This window comes from Scylla paramamosain, chromosome 4 (assembly GCF_035594125.1).
Source record: "Scylla paramamosain isolate STU-SP2022 chromosome 4, ASM3559412v1, whole genome shotgun sequence".
Taxonomy (NCBI): Eukaryota; Metazoa; Arthropoda; class Malacostraca; order Decapoda; family Portunidae; genus Scylla; species Scylla paramamosain.
In genome coordinates, this window is record NC_087154.1 from 4024806 (window position 1) to 4050871 (window position 26066).

At 43.7% G+C, this 26066-nt stretch overlaps 1 protein-coding gene across 7 annotated transcripts in view; it reads right to left on the reverse strand.

The window, feature by feature from the left end:
* Positions 1 to 26066, reverse strand: part of LOC135098769 (mucin-2-like) — a 98613-nt gene that overhangs the window by 17053 nt on the left and 55494 nt on the right. For 2 of the 7 annotated variants that reach the window (XM_064001177.1, XM_064001175.1), the window contains exons 1-2: positions 25205 to 25427; positions 3551 to 3641 (exon numbers count right to left, since the gene is read on the reverse strand). The gene's annotated coding sequence lies outside the window, so the exon portion shown is untranslated. Of the gene's footprint in view, positions 1 to 3550; positions 3642 to 25204; positions 25429 to 26066 lie in introns of those variants that run through there. The other 5 variants (XM_064001186.1, XM_064001183.1, XM_064001164.1 and 2 more) reach the window with 4 other exon arrangements.

The window sequence follows — 26066 nt, forward strand, 5'->3', positions numbered from 1 at the left end:
TCAATTGATGTCATATAATTTTTTTTTTTTTTCAGAGATTCCAGACTGAGGTGTTTTGATATTTTGGGTTTTATGGTTCTGTGTTTTATTTTTGGGTCTCCAGAGGTTCACAATTAAGGTGAAATTAAAGTATTTTGTGCTCTACTATCTATCTCGGGCTTTATCGTTGCACTGCGGCTCTGTTTCTCTAATCATTCTCAAAGTTGTGTTTCTATGATCTGTAGTAAGAGATTTAATTTCACTATAATTCTAAAAGCTGTGGTCAGTAAACATCTATCTGTGTGTGTGTGTGTGTGTGTAGGCAAGTACAGAGGAGGAAGGGGGGGACGGCGGTAAGGATGAGGGGGAGAACGTACAAAGGCAGTGAAGGTTACCTCTTCTCAGTACACTCACACTTCATCCAGCCAGGCCTTGAAGCAACCCTCTCCCTCTCCCTCTCCCTCTCCCTCTCCTCTCCCTCCTTCCTCTCCTCTCCTTCATTTCCCAGCTCTGTCCTCTCTTCCTCTTCCTTCATTCTGTCACCAGACTTCCTTACTCTTCACTCAATCTTACAGTTGTGGAAATCTATCCTCGTTGAACCATCTATTTTTTAATTGTCCAACAGTCTAACAGAGAACAAGATATCTTTGTTTTCTTTGTACTCCTTTTATTTGTACTTCTATCATCCCCACATCTTTAATTTCTATCCTGTAGCTTCTCCTCTTTCTCAAACACCTCACACGTCTCAACTCCTAACTACACCTGATGGCACACCTTCCCTTCTTTCATCTGCCTCTTGTACCCTCCCATATCTTTTGGCATAATACGTACAGCCTCTCTTTCCAGTCCTTTCTCTTTCATGCTCTTCCCCACATTACCTAATCTGTAACTCCCAACTTCCCTTTCTGTCCCCACTCCCAGCCACTAACTACTTCCTCTCCTTCATTTCCCTACACCACTTCCTACATCCCGCCCTACCCCTGATCTCTATTTTACAGTCCTCGCTCGCCTGGTCCGCCATATCTCCATGCAAATGCACAGGTCCGTGAATATGATATTTGAGAAAGATCCCTTAGAGTTACGAGTTAAAAGCGTACGTTTACATATCCCTTCACACGAATCAATAAACTGCTCTGGGAATAGTGTAGTTTGGTACATGAAGTGCAAACAAAGAGTGCCATGGTCTATATTTGTCTAGCATTTTCCGTGTTTCTGAGTCGTTTATATTATACGATTCTAGAATTTTTTTTCGTTGGGGTAATTGGTATATTTAAGTCTCCCATCCGATGTCCTTTATGCGTCACTCTCAGGAAGGATATTCTCAGAGGCTGCACAGGAAACACTAACACTGCCACACTGCACTGCGTAGAGGAGGCGAGATTTACGAGCACCAGTAAACATGCGCCTGCTGTCTGTCCCTCTCGGCCGCTTCTCGTGTGTGAAAGTTTGTGTGCGACTAATATGACACTCGCGACAGCCGGTGACGACTTCGCGAAATTCTGAACACGTGAATTATTAATACAAGTAACGTTCTTTTGTGGAGTTTCTTATTGGTAAAGTTATTGTCTCACATGAATATTCCCTAATGCAGTAAATGTTATTGTTATGACAAAAGAAATTGGTGAGCAAATATAAAATATTTTGGAATTCACGCAAAAAAGACATAAAAGAAGTAAAAGCTGCTGGATAATTGCCTCACTTTCGACACGTGAAAGTCTTTGTTGGTCTTCCACGTAATTAGCAGTTCGAACCGAAAGCCATTGATGCGGTGATGCAAACGGATGTCTGCTGCTGTCTGGGAGCTTTAATGTTGCAAAAACCGTGAAAACACACGCACACACACACACACACACACACACACACACACACACACACTTTTTTTTCTTTTACACCGTGTTTGGGAACTTTAATGTAGCAAAAATCGTTAAAGCACACACACACACACACACACACACACACACACACACACACACACACACCGGACGAACCACGGGTAAATGACACGTAACCGCAAGGTGCAGGTGACCACTTCAAGGAGAGCAGGCAGCGCGCGTGACCACAGCAAGCCCACACTAACGACGAAGTATAGAAGCAACAGCCCAAAATTTTACGGTTAGTTATGCACCAAAACCCGACAACGACATCGTGGTGTTGACAACTGCACCACTGTTCATCCCTTCAGAACCTCAAATGAAGGTCTTCCCTATTCATACAAACCATGAGAGAGGCTCAGGGTTGGATTCAAAAAGGTGCCATCGCCTACACTAGATTCCAGATACATATAAACCGTAGAGCCGCCTGATATCTATCCTCGGGACCTTCGGGCAAAACAGCCACATCATCGCTGTATCTGAGTGACCCCGGAACTGGATCGTATCCTAAAGCACTTTTGCACCGCAGTTCCATTATTTCAAAATGCACTGTTTGAAGCTACACGGTTTTTAAGAGTGTTTTTACTCTTTTAGTGGCAGATTAACAAAATTTTTAGAGTATTAAAAGAAAAATAGTTTTGAAATCACGGTGAATTATCTCCATGGCTCTTGAAAAACAGTCGTGGTGAGACAGCAAAGCGTTTCTGAATACGAGCTGATAACAGACGCCTCACGATGGTCAGTCGCAGCCGCTCAGTGAGATCCTCATGCAAAAAAACGCTTGTACCCGCCGCTCCCTATCATTGCCGCGGAAGATAAGCTAGAAAGAGCAAGACGGATTAGAGAAAGGGATGGCTATATATAGACTGTGGATCAATATACATTCATACGTACTGGAGTGTATGCAAATATAGAACAAAAGACAAAAAAAGTGAAAGCAGAGTAAGAACTGCGTGCACGTCAGGTTTGAATAAAAAGCTGGATGAAATAAGAAAGATTGTGAATCTGTATGTGTTCATATCCACTTGCTTGCGTGTGGGTGAACAGAGAACAAAGCCATAAAAGTGAAAGCAGAATAGGAACGATGCACCGAAAATTGGAGAGAAAATAGGTTACATATGCACACACAGTATATTCGTGCCAGTTTACGTGTGGGTGAATACAGAGCAAAAGTCAAAAGTGAAAGCAGAATAGGAAGTGAACCTCAGGAGATAAAGAGCAACCCTCGCCTCCCACACACACACACACACACACACACACACACACACACACACACACACACACACACACACACACACACACACACACACACACCTTGCAAAGGTACACATATGAATAACAAATACTATTAAAATAACGTTATGAAAAAATGATAGACCAACTAAATAAAAATGAACAAAAAAAATAAAATCTTACGGACGATACATATTCACATTTATACAATAATATTAATTCATTTGTAAGTGTTCAAAAAATTGTGGGGATTATTTTACATGTCTCCTGTGGGAAGAATTAGTCAGAAAACAAGTGTGCCATGGTAGTAAACTGGTGTCTATCTTTGATAGGCCTTTACACACACACACACACACACACACACACACGGGCGGAACCCCACTTCTCTACTGATTGAGATTCTTGCCACATGCCCCACGGGACCGAGGACACCCCGCAGCGGGACCCCAGCGGGTGCCTTCCTTTACCTGTAGGTCAGAGGTCGCGGTTCAGGTGAGCATCGGTGCACGGGAGGCTGAAAGGCGGCAGGAGCTGAGGCGGTAGTTGCTTATCGTCACCCTGAAATGGAGGAGAAAACTCGTTAGTCCTCTTTACATTTGCATCGCGGTGGTGAATGCCGAGTATTTGTTCTACGTAGCTGTACCATCACTAGAATACATATCTAGGTTTGTCTAGGGTTAAGGAAGCAGCGGCAGTTTGGGCGGAGGCTGACAGGAGACTGGGCGGAGGTGTCTGTATGATCTAACTGGGTGTGGTGGCGGAGGGCGTGTGTGACGGGCGCGGGGAGGGAGCAGTGGGTGGGCAGACAGGCAGAAAGACAGGTGTGCTGACGGAATGATTGCTGTGCGCTTCTTGTGTGCTAAAAATGGATGGTAGGATGTGTTTTTGCTAGTGTGTGTGTGTGTGTGTGTGTGTGTGTGTGTGTGTGTGTGTGTGTGTGTGTGATGCCAAGGTTTGCAGGATGGAAGGAGATAAGATGAATCTATTAAGGTGAAAGTTGTCATGCAGAGAAGTGAGTTGCTTTTCCTTATCGTTCGTATGTTTGGAACGATACTAGCGACGGCGGCGTAGTGTGTGTGTGTGTGTGTGTGTGTGTGTGTGTGTGTGTGTGTGTGTGAGGGGGAAGACATAAACCCGTAAAAATCCCATTGGCTTTACAGCAACACTCGTTCGGAAGCTATCATTACTAACCCAACCAGACCACTACCATCACCACCATCACCACCACTAGAAGCCGCCACACCCACGCCCTTCCCATCCTCCCCCTCTCAGCAAACCCACGACCTCCGCCCATACCTGCAAACCCTCCACCCGTAGCACACCCCTCCCACACCCGTCCCACCACACCGCACCGCACCTCACCGCATCCCATCACCACCCACATCCCTGCGACTTTCATCCACTTCATTCACTTAATCCACTCACTGCCACTTCCTACTCCCATCCACTCTTCCCATTCCACACGCACTAGTCCCACCTCACCGTTCCCGCCACGCCCTCTCCGTGCTCTTAACAGTCACCATTACCTGCTTGTCACCACCGCACGCCACACGAATTGCATTACGTTATGATTGGTTGCCTTCCGTACAGCCTTCATAAAACACCTTCAAAAACTTTCCTCGTGTTCTCAGTACGTGACAAAGTTCTCATAGCGGGTTGTACATTTCCTCGTGTATAAGTAAAAGAATAAGTTAGTGATATATTTTTACTGATATTTTTTTCGAAGCCACTGTGTTAAAACTGCAGATCGAAAGACTATTTTCCACATATTATTTATTTATTGCCAGTTTATCCATATTTTTACCAGTTAATAATGGATTTTCACCTGATGGAGGGAGGTGATTATTTCAACACTTTTTTCGAAGGTACCGTTGTATTGCTACATATCAAACACCACCTTTCTTCACATTTCTGAGCGTATTAGTCAACAGTTGAACGTCTCACCAGGAAATAACTCAGTAATATTCAGCCACACTTCTAGGCTATTGTGTTGAAGCCACAGATTAACCACAGTTTCCCAGAGTTGATGTGAATTTACACCTACAATAGTCATGGGTGTTCTTTCACTTATTCACTGCTTGTATCGGCGCGTGCCTTGTCTCTTCTGTCTTGTATCGCGTGCCTTGTCTCTTCTAAGTTCGCTATAGGTTATTTAATTTCCAAGTCTTCCACGATGTAGCACTAGGTATAACAAGGTCAAAGGAAATATAATTACTCGCATATATCATTTATCGTTGATGTACTAAGAATAAACTACATATGTGCGTTGAAGATCTACGAGAGAATAAAACTCTTGGCACTGTACTGGCGTGTTGTAATGAGAGGGAAAGTCAAATCACTAGAATATAATAATAATAAGCAAAAAAGTGGTCATTAATTCGTGTAGAATACCACACCCGCACTGCCACCACTTCATAATAGCAAAAACGTAATCAGCCCCCACTATCGCGGCCACGGGGAGATTAGAAGGAGATTAAAGTAATGACAAATGTACCAAAGTAATGTGGCACCAAAAAAAGAGAGAAAAAACGGTGTTAATAGGAATGAAAGACGAGTAATGTAGAGAATACCAACTGCATTGTGTCGGCAGCGTCAAATGTAGTAATGCTGGTGTAACAGATTTGCCCCCTCCCCTAAAGAAAAACGGTGTTAATAAGAATGAGAGAAGAGAAATGCTGTGAGTGGTATTGGCATAATGTTAAAGGAATGTCAAGAGCGCTAATAACAGAGTCAAAAGGTAAAAAGACTGGAGTAAGACCAAGCAACACTAATGATTGCGTCAGTGATGAGAGAAGAGTAATGCAGAAAGCACCAACAACCTAATGTCACCAAACAGCGGCGTCAAATGAAATGATGTTAGAGTAAACCTAAGAGGGAAAAATAGACTAAAACTAAGGTATACAAGTGATTGCGTCACTAAAACAGCGTAGAAATTAACGAGATGAAATCAATGCCAAGTACACCACCCGTCTTTCGTCCCCTAGACACCAGCGTCACTCAACCAGGCAATCAAACAAAGGCAATCAGGGCGGCGTCTTCCTCCATCCAGCCAAGACGAGGGCGCTGCGTCAGGCGTACAGCGAGAGTAATTACAGTAAGTGTCTCGGGCTAAAAGTTCAATGTGATCATTAGGAAGACAACAAAGGCAGCTTCCCCGCCCCCCACACACGCCAGTGGGACACCCGAGCTCCAGACAAAGGTCCCACAATCGCTAATAGAAACGTGTCCAATTGCCTCGCCCTAAAACCTGATGTTCATATCCCGCAAAGGACATCGTGAGACCAAGAAAAGGACGAGACATTGTACCACCATCACCACCACGACCACCACTACTACCACTAATACTAATACTAAAACCAAACCAACAGAAGACAAGTTAATGTGCAAAACCAAACATATAAGGTTCGTTAGTTTGGCATCATCACAAAACCATTGCAAAACTAATACTGGGACTGCAAGGAACACCACCACTCCCTATCCCCCCTGTTCTCTCTAATCATATATCCTAACACCATCCTTGCCACCGTCTCTACCTTCCCTGTCAACCTCCTCCCTTCCGTCTCCGTCCCTCCTGTCTCCCTTCTTGTCTCTATCCTCTGACATCTCCATTCCTTTGTTCCTTATCGTCATCCCTGTTCTCTTGTCATACTTATCCCTCTATCCTGTAAATGAAACCTATATAGACGATTAATAATTAAGCCGGAAGAAGTGAACCATCAACGGAGAGAGAGAGAGAGAGAGAGAGAGAGAGAGAGAGAGAGAGAGAGAGAGAGAGAGAGAGAGAGAGAGAGAGAGAGAGAGAGAGAGAGAGAGAGAGAGAGAGAGAGAGAGAGTATGCGTGACTGTACTCGTTAAAGAAAGAAAAATAAATTCCACTCATTCCAAGGACACACACACACACACACACACACACACACACACACACACACATCGACCGCCATTCCAACTAGCATTCCAAATGGTACACACACACACACACACACACACACACACACACACACTTATCGATCAATCATCTCCCTCAGTAAAGACAACGAGCCTCGTGAATAATAAAAACAACTTGTAACGAATTCCCAGTAAAAATTTTATTACTTTCACGTCTATCTGTCATATAACTCAGGTTCATCACTTCCACTTCACTTCCACCCGTGCAATGCCTCCACCTCCACCAAACTCCCTCCACCTCCACCTTTTTACACCCGCACGCATCTTCACCAACGCCCTCCACTCACACTCGTCAGCCATGCATCCTCCACATCCTCCTCCACCTTTTGTAACCTCCCTTGTTCCACCGCCCCTTTTTTCCTCCTCATGTCCTCTCCTCTAGTCGTTACCTTAGTAATTGTGATGTTTCTTCCTCTACAGCTTTCTTCATCCTCGCTAATCTCTTTCATTCTATATTTTCCTTGTTTTTTTCTTTCCCTTTCTTCTCATCCTCCTCACTTCTTTTCCAGTAGTCTCCTTATTTCGTAATCGTGTTGTATCTTCCTCTACACCTTACTCCATCTCCCCTAGCTTCCTTTATTCTATATTTTCTTCCTTGCTTTTTATTTTTTTTTTCTATTTTCTTCTCATCTTCCACTCTGAGAACGGTTTCCTTTCGTTAATGAATGGTCCACTTTTTCCTCCTTCTCCTCCTCTTCCTCCTTTTCCCCAGCATGCCCTCGGGAGCCAGACGGTACCGTGCAAGGGAGACTGGTGTTGGTGGGAGTGGATGCTGTGGGAGTCAGTGTTAACGGTGTCCCGACCTGCTCCACCACGCGGCCCTTCACCTCCATCCACGCCTCATCCACCACCACCGTAACCACCACCATCACCACCACCACCACTTCGTTACTATTACCATTACCATCTTGGCGATTGTCAGCGTTAACTGCTCTTACTACACCCTTCATCATTACCACCACCACCACCACCACCACTATTATTACCTCCATCACAACCACCACTTCATCACCACCATTGCCACTATTACCATCACTCTCTGAAACATTATCAACATTATCTTCACCATAATCTTCATCACCACCACTATATTACTACTACTACCTCCATCATAAACATGTCATCACCACCACCACCACCACTAACGCCAGTATCATCACCACGAATTCCATTACCGCCTCTCTTGAAAGTAAAATTCGTCACTTTTTTTCTTGCAGATCCAATTGCATTAATACAACCGCAGAGCACCACCACCACCACCACCTTACCACCACCACCACTATCATTAGTATCATCACGACTATCATTATCTTCACGATCAGTACAATCACCACATTTTTTTTTTTTACACATTACATTATAAATGATAGCAAAAAAATGACTTTTACCATCACTATCACCACCATTCCCATCACCATCATTATCCTCTTTGCAGCTTCACTTCCTTTTACTCGCCACCTTTGCCATTTCAACACCACTCTTTCCTCCTCGCTAACACTAACCATGAGTAAATATGACAAGTACAGCACCTTATTCACGAAACAGGCACTCTCACCACCACCACCACCACCAGCAACCGCCCCCCCCTCTCTCTCTCTCTCTCTCTCTCTCTCTCTCTCTCTCTCTCTCTCTCTCTCTCTCTCTCTCTCTCTCTCTCTCTCACCAACAGTCACAAAAACACGCATGCACTTTGCTCTAACCTCATCATCATCCTCGAACTTTCATTAACGTCAAAGGAGAAAAAAAAGAACACAGAAGCGAGATCCTTGAGTCATCACTGCCAGCTCCCACAGACACACACCCACGACCTTCCAGCGTTCCGCCCCGCCGCCCCCGCAGACCACAGCCGCAGCGGAGGCGTGAAACGAATACACGCTTACACTACGTACTATGGGCAACCAAGTATTAGGGGATGATCGATGGCTGGGGGATGGCCGATGGCTATTCGTCGAAAGTTTCCGGGACCGTATTCTCAAATGTTTCGTCTTATCTCGAGTTTTAACAGGCTGTATTTGAAGTTATTATGGTTTTCAAGGATGTTTTTCATGGTTTTAGTGATGATTTAGCAAGAATTGTACATCATTGGTGGAAAAAATACGATATTCTCAAGCGTTTCGTTGTCATATCTCCATTTGGCTTTGATAGGTTGTAGTGGAAGTTATGGTTTTCAAGGATGTTTTTTTTTTTTCGTGGTTTTTCGTGATTTAGTAAGAATTGTACATCATTAATGGAGAAATACGATATTCTCAAGCGTTTCGTCGTCATATCTCGAGTTTTAATTGGCTGTAGTGAAAGTTGCTATGGTTTTCAAGTTTTTTTTTTTTCTTTTAAGGTTCTGGTGATAATTTAAGAATAACTGTACATCATTAATGGAAAAATACAATATTATCAAGCGTTTGGTTGTCCTGTCTCGATTTGGTTTTGACAGACTGAAGTGAAAGTTACAAGGGTTTCAAAGGATGGTTTTGTAAAGATATTGCGTCATTAAAGAAAAAAATATTTTCAAACGTTTCGTCGCCATTATCTCGACTTCGTTTTTGTTAGAGTGTAGTGGAAGTTGTTAAGGTTGTCAAGGGTCCTATACTCATGGTTCTAGTGATGGTTTAGCAAGGATTCTGCGTCATTAATGAAAATAATAATAACATTCGTGAAAAAATGCTTGATCATCTCTGGCCTTCGAAAAATCGTCCTTGTGAGAAAACAAAAACCAAGCATTTACCGGCCACAATCTTATGTTCATTCCCACGCCTCAGATTTCTTAACTCTTAACGGACCCAGCACAACTTATATTAATAACACTGTTGCATAAATGTTGTTACTTCAGTTTAGTTCTTCATGATTTTTTTACGAGTGAACGAGACTCACCAAGGGAATCGAATTAGAACAAAAAGCTGTCTGATTGCCGTTCTAAAAAAAACTTAGGGCTTCCTGTGGTCACGATTGTCTTAATATTTTTCCTAGTTGTCATTTTCTTAACCGATTTGTTGCCTCTTTGTGAAAACCTAACCACGATCACCACGATAAACATACAAAGCATTGACACATTGTTTGAACACGCACTTTCCAGTCAGGATATAGTAATCAAGAGTAATTTGAGGTTTAGTACGTCCTCCTCCCCTCAGCGCAGTAGCATCGGCCTGGCCATCGTGTTCTTTGGCCTTCAAAGCATCATAGTTTGTCTGTTAGATGTTCATTGACCACAATAACATCACCAGTACATCGGTATGGAAATTTGAAGTCGATGCTTAGATAGTCCAACAAAGTCTGATCGCGTTCATAAAAATTTAAACACTAAAAATAACTTCATTAAAACTATAATAGATAAACAATTGAGCCGCACGATCGGCCGGTCAGTAGAGGTGTGCGGGATCACAGTAGCTGAGGTAGTCATCGAGCGAGTTGGTCGGTCATGGTCGAGAGTGGATAAGGAGCTTCCTGTGAGGCGACAAATAACACTCGAGGCAGGTGTCGCTGTTAACCCAGTAACTGATAATGAGGCTACGACTATGACACTTGTGACTTCATCTGAGTAACACTGAACGCTTATACTGAGGCAATAAAACTATAGGCAATAAAACAGCTGAAAAACTCGATCGCTCTTTATCAGTGGTGTATTTTGAAACTCTAATCTTAACTTGCACCGGACTGTTTTATTGAGCTTGGGGAGAAATCACAGCAGATAAAAAGGACTCTGAATATACAATAAGCAACAGGCAATGTATCCACGACTTTCGCAATAACAGCATGCGATATGTAGGACACTTATATTTGATCTCATTACGGAGAGTGATGATTGTATGCTCGTAATGATGTGTGATGCCGTGGCCTCGGTGACAAATGGGAGCGGGAAAAGCCGAAATACAATGCCAGGATTTACTGCAATGCTGGGAGACACTCAACAACAGTCCCACGATTACAATGGAGACGAAGTGAATAGACGGATACAGTCGCTATTTGAACGGAACTCGGTAAAATTATTCTGACAAGTGGAGACCTGAGGGGCCGCGCCGCGCCGAGGCTCTCCATTTGTGTTGCTGTGCGAGACAGGATGATGTGGTACGGTCGTGGTCAGGAGTCGAGTAGCCTTCCCTTACTTCCACTGTGTTTTATGCTTTTCTTCAGGGATCAGTCTTTTGATCTGTTAAGAATCTATCTAGTTTTGTCAGGAGATTGTCAGATCAAAGGGCCTAAGATAAATGAAGAGGCAAAACACACTGGACGAATAGGTGCAGAATATGACATGCTTGTCACTAGTCACCTCGCATCACCAAGCCCACGAGTCTTCCTGGCACGCAAAATGCACAGAAAACTAATTTATTCAAGGCATTCTGAAGGCCACTCCGCACCGCAACGTTATGCTGGTTGACGCTTGTAAGTTGTTGAAGTGTGTGGACAGGTAATGCAGCATTATAATGACACATCTTCACTTCATCACGCTGCGCGTTAAACTCGAGACGCCCCTATCAGGCATACCACCTTTAAATATCTTACTCAGTCTCAGCAGATTCCCCTAATACTTAAAGATACGAGTAACAGGTGACTTCCATTTTATCATTAAGACAGGCAGTAGAGGCTATCTCTCTCCCTCCTTCGTCCTGCTCTCCGTACCCCCAGTACGTCAGACAACGTGAAACTTCCCCCTCCCCCTGGTTACACGAAAAAGAATGCATTACGTAACATGCGATGAATCACTGTATGTAGATAAGTAAACCCTCATTCCAGAGGCGCCTTGCCCCGCCGAGCAGCAGCGGGCGGTGGATGGCATTGTTTCCCCAGCACAAGAACGTGAAGCGATAACATCACTTAGGAGACGAGGCACCTCACGCAATGCTAGCACGCTATCCTCTTACTCTCACTTCGCCGGCCGCTAAGTAGCACTACGATATAGACACAATCCAGAAGCTAACACAAACATTAAAGCCACAGAACAAAGACAGAGGCACAGGAAGGGGTTGTTTACTTTCACGAGTGTCCCTGAACTTTTCCGTGAGCCTTTGGGAAGCAGACAGGGACCAGACACGTTGGCCAACACAGAGGCAGGAAGGACTTCAGTAAAAATATTAAAAATGTAAACAGGACCAGTAACGTGAATAAGAGACTGTCAAAATGCACTGAAAACTAAATTTTGGAAGAAAACCAAGCTTCCTTCCAAGAATCAGTGGACAGTATAAATGAGCATACAGGATACAGAGGATTAAGCCCATAAAGTATTTGTCTCAGTATTCCCACGGTCGTATGTTGTATGCCTTACTTGATACAGCTTGGCCAGGAAGTGACGCGACCATACAAGACACAGACGGGATACAGAAGAGCTTATATCACGCATGTTAACAAGAAACGCTGAAAATATTAAAGAATTCACCAAAACTTGATAATGAAAAAGCAAAATCAAATTAAGCACGAATAAAAATGCTCTTGTTTTTCAGTTTCACATACCACAGTTCTTCAAATACCAAATACACTGCATTCTTGGCTATTGCGTCACACTTTTGCCAGTTGTCTGTGTCTAGTGATCTCAAATATACATATAACTTAATGCATTCCTGTACAATTTACTTTGAGAAGAAAACACTATTAATCCAGGGTCTTCGTTTACGTAGTTACTTTTCTACATAAAGTTCAGTGCATTCCTGTACACTATATTTGGGAACAAAAACACCAAACAGCAACCCAGTGAAGAATTTCAGATTACATAGCCACTTCCCTGCTTATAGATCAATGTATACCTTTTTAACATACTAGGAGACTAAAGCACAAACGAACAGTAGCTCGGACAAGACAGTCTCAGAATACGTGACTACTTTTCTGCGCTTGGAAATAACACACAACTAGGAGCACCGTGACCAGAAGCGACGGCAGGGAGAATGCGGGGCAGCAAAACACGCCTCACTTCGCCTCGCCCTTGATGTGGTAGTGTGAGGCCCGGGACTCACTCGGGGACACCACCATATTAGTCCTGGTGAAAGTAATAATCCGACCGGTGGAAAAAACATAACATGGCAGCTAAGTAATATATTCTTGTGAGTGTAACGGTTCTCTTCACAGTCCCATGTTCAGATTTTTTTACACGAGACTTACGTAAATGCACATATTGAAATAGACAGACAGACAGACAGACAGATAAATAGATAGATAGACAGATAAGTAAATATACATAAAGACCTCCATAGTTACAAAATATAAAGTGTATTTGGACAGAATTCCTTTTAAGCATATTTCGCCGAAAGTAAACAAAGAACACGACTAAGAAGGTAGCATAAAGAAAACACCTTGAAGAAAATTACAAAAAAAAAAAGACATGTATTGAGCAATGAAGGGAAAGCAGAGACAAGGAACGCAATAAACAACAATTCTTAATCTACACTATTACCCCCCATTACATATATATGTATTTCATAAGTGTATTTAATTCATGCATACAAAGGAAGTCGCCCGGATAAAGAAAAAAAAACGTCATCTCAACTATGTACTCTTCGACTGTATATTCTTGAGCTTCATATCCTCAGCCTGTATTGAGGTATAAGAAAGACAGGAAATCGTTCTGAACATGACTATTTGAGTGTTTCACGGCCAAGTGTCGCTCTTGCTGGCAGAAAGCTTGAGAGGAAGCGTGGACGACCGACATTAAACTTGGGAAGGTATTGATAACAGTAGTAGTAATAGTAGGAGGAGGAGGAGGAGGAGGAGGAGAAGTGGTAGTAGTAGTAGTAGTAGTAGGAGGAGGAGGAGGAGGAGGAGGAGGAGGAGGAGGAGGACGAGGAGACAGAAAAAGGAAAAGGAAGAGGAAGAGGAGGAGGAGAAGTAGCATTAGTAGCAGTATCAGTAGTAGTAGTAGAATTAGCAGCAGCAGCAGCAGTAGCGGTAGTAGTAGTACCAACAACAGCAGCAGCGGAGGCAAGAAACGTGTTTATAGTCAACAGAAATAGTAGCAGCTGTAATTACCCCTATCCGCATATTGATCACATCGAAAATAATGTGTATTGGGGAGCCAGAGCATTGTGGTGAGCCAATAAAGCTGAAATATCGCCACCACCACCACCACCACCAGCACGCTACCATTGACACCTCCGTTCGTTCCTCAAGGTCAGTGCCTCTGAATTATAAGAGGCCTTTATATCATCACCTCGCGCGCGCAAAGGTCACACGGACAGAGAGAGAGAGAGAGAGAGAGAGAGAGAGAGAGAGAGAGAGAGAGAGAGAGAGAGAGAGAGAGAGAGGGACCGATAAATCATGTAGCAGCCTGTCTTTTGGTGTCACGTGCTGTTTGGGGATCAATAAGAGACCTTCACCTGAGTTCCTGGCGTCGATTACCTGTGATGCACGAGGTTCTCAGGTCAAGGCGATGTGTTGGCCTTCAGGGGACGCGTGGCCTTGCTGGGAAAGGGCCAGTTTTGATAAAAAAAAAAATAAAGCTCTGAAGACTGTTTTCCACCCCGACCCCCACCATTTCCTCAAAAGAAGCACAAGTTATCGTCTTATAGTTGGAACGGGAGAAGGATGGAGTGGGTAGGAGGTGGTGGGTGGAGATGGGAAAAGTTCACTGTCAGGATGGGGAAAGGAAAGAGAAGTGGAGGGTAGTGGGAAAGAGCTGGTGTGTGGCAAGAGGAAGGATAAAGGGGACAGGAGGTAGGGGGTGGAAGTGGATGAGTCAGTGCTGAAACAGGGAAAGGAGATAAAGTGGATACGAAGTTGAGAACGTATGTAGAAAAGAGTTGGTGAGTGGCAGGAAGAAGAATTAAGTGGAATGGAGGTGGAGGAAGATGGAAGTGGATGGGAAGTGGATGAGAGCTGGTGTGGGGAAGGGATAAATGAAACAGAAAGGGAGTGGATGATCGCAGTGGAAAAGAGCTAATGAGTGGCAGAAAGAAGAGTAAAGTGAACAGAAGATGCAGTGTGAAATTGGATGAAGGGAAGGTGTGGGAACGAGAAGAATTCGGTAAACAGGAGGTGGATGATTGGACTGGAAGAGTTTATGCGGATGAAGTCAGACATAAAGTGGACAGATGGTTATAGACAGAGAAGAATGAGAGTTGGTGTTAATGGAGGAAGGATAAGGTGAATAGGACTTTAAATTTGATAGTGAATGAGGTTTGGTAAAGGGACAGAGAAAGAATAAACTAGACAGGAGATATGAGACGGAAGGGGAAACGGCTGGAGTGGGGTTGGGGAAAGATGATGACGGATAGGAGGTGAATAACAGGCGTGGTTGAGGGTTGGTGCGGGGTAGGGGGAAGGAAAAGGAGGACAGAGGGACATTAAGAGGCGAGTGATGAGGGAAAGACAATGAGGGGTCTGATGGCACGCAAAATTTGGCTCTTCCAGTAACGTGACTCAAAATGGCTCCATCTGTTGTGGTTAATGTTGTTTGTGACTTGTATAATTTTTTTCTCTCTCTCTTTCTCTCTTCTTCCTTACTTTCTTATTTTCTCTTCCTACGTTTGTTTTTTTACGTTATTATTTGTGCTTCTGCATCTTTTTTCCTCTCTTTTTTTTTACTTTCTTCTTTTCCCTTCCAGCATTTATTATTGTTTATGATGTTATTTGTAGTTCTGTGTTTTTCCTTCCTTCCTTCACTCTAAGTAACTCGTTGTTCGTTGTTTATGAATTTGTGTTTTTTGTGTCATCTTTTTAGTCCTTTCCTTTCTTCCCATCTTTTACTTTTCCTTCCTTCCGTCAAAACAGCTGTCTCTTGTTGTCCATTGAATTATATGTGTTTATGTCATCTTTTTCTCCTTCCTTCCTTCCTTCCCTCTTTCCTTTGTTTCTTTACTGTAGCTTCAAAAATATTTACTCCATTATTTGTGCCACTCTTTCATCTAATTCCCCTCTCCCTTCCTCCTCTCCCTCTTTTTCTTCCTCCTTCACTTCCTCGAACTCATAACATTATTATTTATCCAAACCCTTATTATCCTTATACAATATTCGTAGTGGTCTCCCGCCAATCGATATCTCCCAGCGGTAAAACTTTAGTACACGACGCCCCTCGTGACGCACCGCCGGGGACACACACGCAGGGGACGCTATCGAAATGGGAATCTTCGAACGTCATGATAGTGGGACGCTGGTGGTGGTGGTGATACGTCATCGTTCCTATTAATAAGTGTGGTAATGTGGTGGACAAGAGACAGATAAGGAAGGAGAGCCGTGTAACACTGTAGTGGTGTGGTATGGAGGTACTTGTGTAAACCTTTGGGAGTTGAGGCGCAGCTATGTTGTGACGAATAGCGTTATGTAAATATAATGCTATAGATGCTTTAGGTAATGATGATTATTATAGAAATACGAATAAACTGATTCTCAAAGTGGTAGATGGCTGGAATCGATTCGGTAATCATATTGTTAGTGCAATGCAGAGTCGATAGGGCGTTTTAGAAGAAAATTTGATAGATTTATGGAAAGGGATGATGGAGGCAGGTATGGTTTATATTGGGACTGCCACGTTTAGATCTACTTGTACATTCCTTTATTTGCTAATCTTAAGTTCAGTACTTTCTTATGTAAAAGATAAAGACTATAAAGACTATAAAACAAAAACAAAAATAAAAATAAAAAGCCGAATAAATTGCCATTCTTCAAAAGTCAATAGCAGAAATATTCCAGATTAGTGCCACAGTCTGTCTTGGGTTGGGTGAACACAGCACGTGTCTTCCAGGTGACGCGTTGCTGCATTGGTCATGTCCCAGCCCTTCATTATAAAATACCAGCTTACGTAAGGCGTCCAGCTGGCGGTAGTTTCGATTCCAGGGATATAAAACCGCAACTTCCACTTCTTTTCCCTGGTTAACGTCACGGCTTCACAAACAAGGGCTTCGTGGTGGCGGGGTGATAGTACCCTTGGCGTTATGATGCAACAGACAGCACCTGGATATTCTATTACGGATCTTAATGACTGGGAGGACGTGCAAGTTTACACGCAGGAAACCCCACGTCTGGCCTATTGCCTCAGAACTCTTCCCTTACATTCATTAAGGCTCTTCCTCTCACCCACACGCGTCAGGATGTTGAGCCACAAGCGCAGGTATTAATATTTCCGCCGCCGACACCTGGGTAGTGCTGCAGTCTCGCCTCGTGTTACCTCCATCGAATCCTTGAGTCGCTAAATTATACTCGTAAATAAACAGTATCTTTCTTGCATTCAGCTCTTAATTGTTGTTATCTGCGTTTGTGTGGTAGCTTCTGTATCCAGCGTCACACCGCACTCCACCTGCTCACTGTCCTGTCTTCCCCTCTTCTTCCCTCCAATCCACGCCAGTGCTTGAAATAATTCCGTAGTAATGGCATGTTATTACCTCAGCGGAGCTCCTGACGAAGAATGGTGGAGGCCAAGGACCTAATTAAGTGTTCACGCTGCATTCTTTAAGGTTCGCCGCCTCCTCCCGCCGCGCCCAGACAAGTGGATAATACCGGATCATTAATTCGTGTTGATGACAAACGATGAGTAAGAAAATGTTACGAAGGGGAAGCGGACGAGGTTTCTTTTTTTTTCCATAAGAGAATACTTTGATTGGTTAGACAACATTCCTCGGTAGGAGTGTGGTGGCGGGGAACAGTGAGGCAGGGAGAGGATCGACCGTCTTGCATCACGAAGCCTTATCCTCACACTGATACCGGGCCTTTTTTCGAACACTTTACTGTTATCAAGTATCAAAAGGCCATAGAAAAAATTTGTCAAGTTCTCAAGGGCGTTTTTCCCATTAACGATGCAAAATCCTTGTTAAATCACTAGAATTATGGGAAGATACTTGAAAAACCCACCAACTATTTCCAGTTACATTTTCAAAGACTACAGAGAGAATTAGTCAAGTTCTCAGTGATATTTTTTCCTACTAACAATGCAAAATCATTGTTAAATCACTAAAATTATGGAAAAATCCTTAAAAATTCAACCAATCTCGACTAGAACTTGCCAAAAGGAGTCGAGATAAGATGCCGAAACGTGTGGGAATGCTGTCTCTGGTGAAGCACAACGTAATAAAGTAACAGGATACACAGATGTCACGTGCTGTGGTAGTGGTGGTGGTGCTAGATGACGTGTCCCAGTACATGACCTTTCCCTACGGTGTGTGGCTTTGTATTATTCGTGTCAGGTGTTGTCCGTCAGAGCTGCGTCATATTTAAAGTTCTGTCGGGAATCTTTCAAGTTCGGTTACGTATTGAAATAAAAAAAAAAAGACGATTTGCATACGGTGTTCAGTATTTTTGACTTGTCCATTGCTGAAAGAAAAGAAAATCGGAGTTCAGCAGAAAAGTATTAACTCGTGAATTAATAAGAAAACATACATAGAACATAATTAATGAAAAGCTTGATACTTGAAGTTCAACAGATTAACATTTTTTACTTAGTTATGTAAAGTAAAAAGGCAAGTCCACCCAACAAACTTTTGAATGATGACTATTGAATAAAAAAGGAAACTAGATAAAAATAAAGTAAGTATAAAATTAATGATCAGCAGATAAACTTTTCTTCTCCATTACTATAAAACAAAGAATGCATAGAAGTTGGCGTGGGAGACCAACTTTCCGCCTTGACGTGTATTGGCGAGCACTCAGGCGGTGACGTGCAGCGGATCGATCCTGTATTGACGAGGCGAGAAACAGTTCAAAGAATTATCGACAACACCACATTAGTTTTGTATTTTCACCTTAAGAGTGTCGACGATAAAGTCTGGCAGCTTATATCATATTCATGTCAATTCAATGATATATTGCACATTATACTTATTTTTTCCTTCATTGTGTTGTAAATCAATGATATTATTGTTGCTGCTTTTATTGTAGTTTTTCATGATGGAAGTAAATACGATTATTCATTTTTTTTTCAGATCTGTTTTGTTAAGTGTCGATTATAATCTCCTTAAATTAATATCATATTCTTCTAGATTTAATCATATACTTGCATTTTACGTTAACTCATTTAATTGTTACGTTGTGCTACAAATCGTTAAGAATTCTGTTATTGTCGTTGTTGTTGTTTATGTTGTTGTTGTTGTTGTTGTTGTTGTTGTTGTTGTTGTTGTCGTTGTTGTTGTTGTTGTTGTTGTTGTCGTTGCCGCTGTTTGCTTTAGATCTACTATGATAAACTTCAAAATATCTAACACTTTTTTTCACACAGCCATACAGAATCAGCGTGTTGTATGAACACGGATGGACGGCAGCGAGTGTATGGGAGGAAGGTGCAATGTTCATGCAGAGGCGGGGAATCGGACGGGACGGGGCCGGAATGGGCTCGGATGGGATGGGCGTGGCTGGGAATAGGGTACAGCAAGGTGAGACAGAGTAAAGAGATTGACGGAGCGGGCCAGGGCGGGACGGGCACCAGACCAGCGGGACAATGGTCCAGCCTGTCACATGATCTGCAGCGCGATGGCGAGGCGGCTCTTATTACTCGTGTTGTGGGTGAAGGGGGACGGGGTGAAGGGGTGACTACTACTACGACTACTACGACTACTACTTCTATTACCACCACTACTACTACCATCACTACTACTACTACGACTACTACTGCTATTACCACCACCACCACCACCATCATCACCGCCCGTGAAAAATTATGAAATATATTCACTTGTAAAAAGAAGAGGATGAGATGACTGTGACTGCGAATAAAAAGCAAAAAATACACGCAAAAAAATAACAATATAATAGATGAAGAGTCGAGGAAAACGAGAAGAGGAAGATGGGTACATGCGAGGAGGAGGAGGAGGAGGAGGAGGAGGCAAGCGGGATGACGGACCTCTCTCTCCTAAGTGTTGATTAACCTTATCCTTTTCATTCCTGTTCACTTGACGGGCTGACCACGCGGTAACTTGACCCCAGTCCATCTGCTTCCCTGCCCTCCCTTGCCCTCCCCTCCTCCCTACCTCCCTCCCTCCCTGCATTTCAACACCAACACGCAGAGAGAGAGGGAGAGAGAAGGAGGACGCTTTTTGCCACGCGTGCCTCACAAACCACAGAACGAAGAAGGGACGGGAAAGATGTTCTCAATTCTGACGAGGATGTGGTTGGGATAAGATGGAGAACCTGATATTGAAAGACACGTTAGCTTGTCTTTCCTTTCCCTTCATCCTTGCGCCTTCAGAACATTAAGAAGAAAAGGAATGCTAATACCAAAATTAATATAGAATGTGGTCGTCATAAGTTGATGTTGAAAGATAGGCGAGTTTGTCTCCTCTCTGATAAGACCTTGATATTGAAAGACACGTCATTTGGTCTCTTCTTTGGCTTCCTCTTTGTAACTCTTGAGCGTTCAGAAGAATAGGGACGTTAAGGCTAAATTTACTATATACTGTGATAACCATGACAGAAAAAGCTGATATCGAATGACACGCCAGTTTCTCTCTCCTTTCATTTGCTCCTTGTGTCATCAAAGCATCAAGGAAGAGGGATGCTATTGTCAAAAACTACAATGCTGTCGCCATAAAATAAAACATTAGTCATCCAAGTTAAGAATAGGAGAGGGATGCTTAGGGTGAAATTACATAATGTGGTTTGGAGGATAAGTCGATATTTGAAGGTTACAGTCTTGCCGCTTCTTTCCTCTGTGTTATAAAAAGCGTGGAGGAAAAAAGAGGAGATGCGTGAGTGGTAATTACATAATGTGGTTGGGAGGATAAGCTGATATTTGAAGGTTTCATAGTGTAGTCTCCTTTGTCGTCTCCTTGAGTCATCGAAGCGTTAAAAAAAAAAAAAAAAGGATGAGCAAGTTAAGTAGGCTCAAATTATATCATTATCTCAAATTGCTCAGGTAAACATTGAGTGCGAGGAACTGTGATGGCATGGGAGATGGATCGCTAAATTAATACACTCATTTCCACAGTTTTTTTTTTTTTTTGTGTGTGTGTCCCGGTATCACTGTTAGCATTATATCACAACGCTTTTACCTTCGTCATTTCAAGCTTACAATTACGTATTACAGTTATTTCCACTGCATTTTTCATTTATTTATTTATACATACATTTATTTATATATGTGTCGTATTGTTATTACCAGTCAAAGCGTTAATACTCTCTCTCTCTCTCTCTCTCTCTCTCTCTCTCTCTCTCTCTCTCTCTCTCTCTCTCTCTCTCTCTCTAGCCGGAATTCCCAATTATATATATTAAATCTCGCGCCACACTTTCCATTCTTTCTTCGTCTCCTTCTTCCCTTCCGTCTCTTCTTCTCGTCTCCCCCGCTCCTCCATTATCACTTTCCTTGCTTCCGTTCTCCCCTTTTTGTTTGACTGGCACACCTGTTGATTATTACTTGTCGTTATCCTTTCTTTCCTTGCTTCCTTTGTTTGTGTTCTAACTTTTCCTCTCTCTCTCTCTCTCTCTCTCTCTCTCTCTCTCTCTCTCTCTCTCTCTCTCTCTCTCTCTCTCTCTCTCTCTCTCTCTCGATAGCAACAGAAGTTATTTCCTTTCTACTTCCTCTCTATCTCTCTCTCTCCTCCTCTTCCACCTACCAAAGCTTCTTACCTAAGCTTCACCACTTCTCCGTTTATTTCCAGTCCTCCCTACTTCACCTTCCTCTTTCTCCTACCAGAACTTGCTTACCTCCACCACCTCCCCTTCGTTTCTTTCCCCCTCCCCTTCCCTCGTTCCTGTTTCCTGTGCTACCTGGCTACCCAAGTATGACAAGTGTGACGTCTAACAAGTCGCCAGCCCCCTCCCCACGGCGCCGGCCTCACATTTCAGCTAATGTTTCACCTCCCAAGGCGTGAGGTGCGTGTCTGCGTGTCTTGGGGTGGGAGTGCCTGTTTGTTTAATGTGTTTCGCGCCGAGAATCGTGTCAGGGGGTCAGTGATGGTGTATTTTCTGGTGGTGATGGTGGTGGTGGTGGAGGCTATTATTGTTGTTGTTGTTATTGTTGTTGTTGTTGTTGTAATTATAGTTAATGCGTCATATTGTTAATTAGTGAGGTATATAAATAATGGGTTTTTTTTTCTCTCTCTCACCGGAGCACTTAATGGGACATAATTCTGCCGCCTTATTAGTGTGTGTGTGTGTGTGCGTGTGTGTGTGTTACGTGTATATGTGTGTGTGTGTGTGTGTGTGTGTGTGTGTGTGTGTGTTAGGTATGCGTGTGTGTGTGTGTGTATGTGTTAGGTATGTGTGTGTGTGTGTGTGTGTGTGTGTGTGTGTGTGTGTGTGTGTGTGTGTAGGTCGATGATCAAAGTCAAGTTTATGTACTAACCTTCCAGTCACTCGCTTTAATCATCAATAAGGTGAAGGACACACACACACACACACACACACACACACACACACACACACACACACACACAACATACCCTTATCAGATCGACAAATGGAGCAGGAACGGAGTGTGATGTTGACAGTGTATTAGTGTCAAGAGCTTCGATAACTCACTGCATATATGAGTAACCGATAATAGCACTGGAAAAAATATCACCTACTACTACTACTACTACTACTACTACTACTACTACAAGAAGTACGAGTAACACGCAGCAGCAATATTATTTCATGAGTAAAAAACCGCAAGATAATTCGCGGCTCGCGGCGTGGGCGTGACGAAGCCACAGCGAGAAGTTGAGACACACGCGGAAACCTTACACCAGCGCGAAATTGTGAGGCCTCGTCGTTAAGCAAGACTGAGGTATTACAAGGTGTTGCATTTGCCTCCCTCCACGCCGTCTGTGTTTCGTCTCCCTCCTGCCTCGTGTCGTTGCCGGGGAAGGGAAGGGGAGTGGCTAGACTGCTGATTCTTAGCCTTGCCTGTCCTGTCCTGGGCGTTGTGTTGCTCTAAGGGGGAGGAGCGAGATGCACCCTTGGCATTCAGGAGGCGGTCTGGATCCGGGCAAGTGGGAGGGACTGCCGCTGTGGAATGTATTGGCTAGTTTTGTGAAGCACTGACTGAATATTCTCTTACTGTCTCTTCCATGACAAAGATGCTCATATCCACCTAGGAAGTGTTTTTTATATGTTTATTTCATATTTTAACATTTTTGGGAGATTATTTTTTCCATTTTTTTTCTTTTGTGCTCCAGAATGACTTCCTTTACATACAGAAAAAAAATGTATATATAACTGATGTTTTTCGTTGAGCCTGTCTCATTTGGATAAATTTTAATGGGGGCTTTGCAATAATTGGCCTATAGATAATTTTTTTTTTTCACTTCTACGATAAATATAAAATGGAAGTATTCCTTGGGTTATTTTTACGTATATGTTGTCATCATTGTGTCTATAGTTAATAAGTTAACTAGGTCAGGTGCTCCTCAAACCGTACCTTGTGCAGTACTTAACGACACACACACACACACACACACACACACACACACACACATCTAACAGTGATAGCATGAGAGTATGATTTACCACATGTCACTTCCTGGTCCCTTAAGTATGATGAATGACCTACAGATAAATGTGCTGATGACCAATTACATAATTAAGGTCCACTTTATGCTGTACCATCATCACTAACTTTTCGCCTTTTAGTTCAAGAGGCTCCGGTTGTCATGTACCTCGCGCAGTTTCGACATGACACAAAGCACTACAATGAATAGAAATTAAAACGAACTTTCTAGACTTTTTGGTTCAAGATGCTCTGGTCTTCATGTACCTCACGCCGCTTACAGACATGACACGAAGCACTACAATGGATTACAAAGACGAGCAGTTATGTACAAGTAGCACACACATTCATTTGCTCACTCATCCAACCACCAGTCTATTTACGCACTCACGCACGCATACACACACGGAAAAAGAATCATGTGAATCCCCACAAACACACGCGAGAGACGAATGCGGACATGAATGTATGTACGTGGATGGGGATGGGGGGGGATGGAGTCCCTCACTATTGTTGTCACTGTTGTCACCACTTCTATGAGCCACATTAAAACAGAAGCACGAGGACTTCCACGGTGTTTCCCGCGGCCATGCATAGGAGGCGTGAATTTCACTCTTTCACTGCGAGATACAACAATTCACAGCACCTGAAGCAACGTGTGATATCTTTACAAGCACCTACAAAAAGGAATGGGAATATGGAATTGGCTGTGGAACCAGAAAAAATATCTCAAGATTAACCAGTGTTTCAGGAGACCCGTCAATAGCAGCGAAAAAGTTACGTAGTGAGTGAGTAAGCAGCTGACTCAACCAGACTCTGGGAATGCGTAGAGGTGCACCTACCGCCTAAAACACCACTCTCTCCCTGACTCACGCCACACCTGCCGCCAACACTACTACCCCTAGTGTGTTCTTGGTCGCTGAACCCTCACAGTGCTCAATTTAGTATACTCGGAACAAGGCAGTATAAAAGAGTAAAAGTAGAAACGCAATGAGGTACTTGGGACTGGTTAGACTTGTGGGCTGTGTGTTTGATTGCAACAGTGATGATGCTCAGGTATTGATGACGAGGTGGTGATGATGTGGTGATGACTAGCACATGTTTACGCTGTTCTTTCCTCCCCCCGATTAACTTTCCCTATGGTATTTACTGAGAGAGAGAGAGAGAGAGAGAGAGAGAGAGAGAGAGAGAATCTGTGTACATGTCCTCGCTATAATCCCCAGAGCGCCCCACAATCCGTCCCTTGTAACTGTTGTGCTGGACGAAACAATTCCTGTCGACGTGCACTGCCTCGCCTGTCTCAGTAATTATCATTCCTCCGGTCAAGAAGGGAACGACTTGCTCGAATACCTGAACACTTTTAGCTATCCTTCGTCAGTTCACAGTAAGACATGTTAAAATAAAAAAGGTTATTTCCTCGCATGCCTCATTAGTCTTTTTTTTTGTCGATTGTAGCTCTGGTTAAATGTTATACAAGTTCATTCATCGTATCTGCAGTCAAGGGAGCAACGCTGTAGTGAGTGTAGTCGAAACATGTTACGTGTAAACTGACATGTCCATTGTCAGCTGGCGACCAAAACCCTGCCTTTACCTGTTCCCGCAAAATGAAGGTTGCCATGCATGTCCTCCTCTTAGGCAATGAATGTAAAATCTATAAAATTATAAATAAATCAGTATTAAAGTACAGACTTGACACCGTGTAAGTGCCTCGTCATTAAGTACTTTGCTCGTATTCTTTGATTAATTACTCAAACGCACCCGAGAGTAGGTAGTGGTTGGTGCAGTGGCGGGTCTCCTCAGTACAAGGTCAGGTCTCGGGACACGCCCCCGCTGTGCACAGGTCAACAAACGAGTGACACTGGAGGTAGCAACTCACCTTGACTCCTGTGGACTTGACAGGAGGCACGCGTCACCTTCTCGTAGATGTCGCACACGTAATATATGTCTGTATTACTCGTGTATGTCTTGAGCGCCTCATAGGCTGATACAGAATCCACGTGAACGACACTCACTACTTTGTTAACGTGTCTATCCGGGGAACAGTCAGCTCGGGCTCGGCCAACTCACCATCACGACATTCTGTGAGTAACTGAATGGATCAGCTGGCTGGGTGGCACCGCGCGCTGGCAGGCGAGGCGACACGTTACGCTCGCTGCCTGGCCCTGCATGCCTCGCGACCCAAACAAACGTGCCGTCGCCTTAATGAATTTATTCGCATAGGGCAACACCACAACGGGTAGGGAGTGACTTTGTTTGGGGCACTTACACCAGCACAGGAGGACACACGCTCAGGCTGAAAGGTGACGAGGATTGCCAACACAAGGCCCAGCTGACCGTTACCATGACAACGGCGTGAGTCACCAGGACGCGACCCGCTGCCTGACTCACACCAGAAGGAAGGGAAGGGAAGCACACAATCTCGTTCAGATAAACAGCACAGTTCACTCGGCCTCGTCTCGTCTTACCCCTACCTCTCCCTCTTCCCCGAGCACTCCCCCGCCTCCCTCAACTTCCTGTAACTAATTAGAGCGTTTTGATAGCAGCCAGTGTCTCCAGCAGCTCGCTTCCTCCTCTTTCATGGCAGTCTGATTAGCGTAATTAAGAAGGTGGTGTTTTCACGCTCTCTTCTGCCTCAAAGTGGTGCCGCGTCAGGTGCTGCATGGGCCAGGAAGGGCGGAGAGGGGAGAGAAGAATAGAGAGAAGAGTGAGGAATGGAGGAAGGGGAGTATTAGTGTGTG